Here is a 2,426-nt window from a genome sequence, read left to right as displayed (position 1 = left end):
CATTGAGAATATTTGCAGATATTCAATTCAGCTCTGATAAGTGCATTTGAAATGGCCTCTTGTCTTGATATTTTTTTAAAGGATTAGTTTCAACCAGGGGTCATTTTGTAGAAAAATAGCTAGGGGAACTCATTAGCATAACTCATTAGCATATGCCACACCCCCTGACATCACCGGAAGTGTGTCATAAGGCCACACACCCCGCCCCCAACAGTCCCGGCTGCCGCTGCCGGCCTTGCAGCTCCACTGCTGAGCCCCATGAGGGGCCCGGCGGTGGACCTGCAAGGGCGGCGGGAGTGCAAGGAAGCCCCGCGAAGGCCCTCCCTGGCCCCAGGCAGGCAGGGGTGGGGAGAGGCAGGGAGGAAGCAACTTACCCTCCCTCTTCTCCTCCTGGCTGAATGAGGGCCGGAAGCGGGGCAGCCGGAAGCAGGGGGCGGGGCTTCGTCATGTGCCCCGCCCCCCGTACCTCACCCGGGGGGGGCTGCGATTCCCCACAATCCCCCCCCCGAAATGACCTCTGGTTTCAACAGATGTCAGCGGAAGTGTCCCGACTAGTTTACCACCAGTCTGGTGATGGCCTTAAAGTTTTACTCAGTTTCCGGATGAGAAGGCCTGACTGCTTGCCTTTGTTAACCTCCTTCAAAGCTGTTCCAGCAGCACCTTAAACAGAAGCGCTATAATTGCAGGTCCCGTGTGAGTATCACAGGCAGATGCATCAGCCTCTTGGCGGATCGTATCAACCCAAAAGATTGGAAGGGGCTACTACAGCACAGGACTAGTGGGAAGTCATGAAAGAGCAAGTACGCTTAAAAGCTGTAGTATTTCCACACCTCCTGCCTCCATCCATAGTATGCAGCATTAATTGCACAGAGAATTCTAGTAACCTCCTGCCTCCCCACCAAATGCCATGTTGTAACTGCACAGAAAGCTGTAGTAACTCCCTGCCATGCCTCTTGGCCAATTACTTAGACATATGACCCCCCCTAATCACTTAATGTAGTGAATTGCAGTGAAACTGCAGTATAATTGCAATTACAAGCAAGAGATGAGGAATCAAGTTATTTGGGCTTGGTTGTTTACTGGTGTGAGTCCTTTTAAAAGGTACAGGGAAGAGGACATGGATACCCCTAAGTTCGAACTCTTCCCAGTCATCATTTGTGAAGTTAATCCTGCAACTTCCTTACGAGTAAGAGCTGCTCTCCCCTTCATTCCAAATGCTTCTTACTTCTTGAAACCACTTCTTTTCCACAGTGCCGTGTTATAAGAACCAAGAACCCTTAAGGTTAGAGCATAAATCTGACCTCTGCCTTTCTCTTGGATCTCTGACCTGCCTCAGTGGCTTTATTGGTCTCCCCCCCCCGCCGAGTACCCGTTTTTTCTTTGCCCTGTTCTGAGTTCAGGTTCTCTTGGATTGCCAAGAAAAAGCAGCTGTACAATGTCATTGTGTTGCACACTGTTCTTGTGACTGTTATGACGGCTATACCGGGTTGTTGTTTTTTTAAGGATTTCTCCCAGAGCCTTAAACAGGATATTTGTCTTTTCCTAGACGATGGGATTTAATTGTGGGGTTGAAGCCAATGTTTGGACTGTTCCATGGTGTGGGTGAGGATGGGTGGGCTTTTCTTAAGATTATAGGAAAAGATTTGCTAGGTCATGTCATGCTAAAGTAGGAAATTCCCGGAGATTTAGGGGCAGAGTTCATGGTGGCCAGGGTTTTTTTTGGGGGGGGGGACCTCATGCATACAGTTCGCCTTCCCTGAGCAGCCATTTTCTCGAGGGGAACTAATCTGTGTAGTCTGGAGGTCAGTTCCAGGAGATCTCCAGGCCCCATACGGGGAAGCTCAGGTAACGAATAAAGATACACTGCAAGACACTTTTGTAAATTAAGGTGTTCTGTTTATCATTAACATTCCATAAATTGCATGGTGTCTTCTTATAACATCATAAGGTAAAGGTAAAGGTTCCCTTGCTCAAAAGCCAGTCGAGTCCGACTGTAGGGTTGCGGTGCTCATCTTCGTTTCCAAGCTGAAGAGCCAGCGCTGTCCGAAGACGTTTCCGTGGTCATGTGGCCGGCATGACTAAACACCAAGGTGCCCGGAACGCTGTTAACTTCCCACCGAAGTGGTACCTATTTATCTACTTGCAATTTCTTGCTTTCGAACTGCTAGGTTGGCAGGAGCTGGAACTAGAGACGGGAGCTCACTCCGTCATGCGGCAACCCGGGTCTCGAACTGCTGAACTACCGACCTTCCACAGCCTGCAGTTCAGCGTCTTAACCACTTGAGCCACCGCAGCTCCTTATAACATCCTAATCAGGTATATATATTCTGTACATTCAATATAACAATAACACACAGTTCATACAATATAACAGCTACCAGTCAATTTTGCATCAGTGTTTTAAAAGTCAAACCCCTTTTAATGGG

Source organism: Gekko japonicus, unplaced genomic scaffold (genome assembly GCF_001447785.1).
Source record: "Gekko japonicus isolate JY-2015 unplaced genomic scaffold, Gekko_japonicus_V1.1 scaffold5333, whole genome shotgun sequence".
Taxonomy (NCBI): Eukaryota; Metazoa; Chordata; class Lepidosauria; order Squamata; family Gekkonidae; genus Gekko; species Gekko japonicus.
This window is presented reverse-complemented; position numbering follows the sequence as displayed.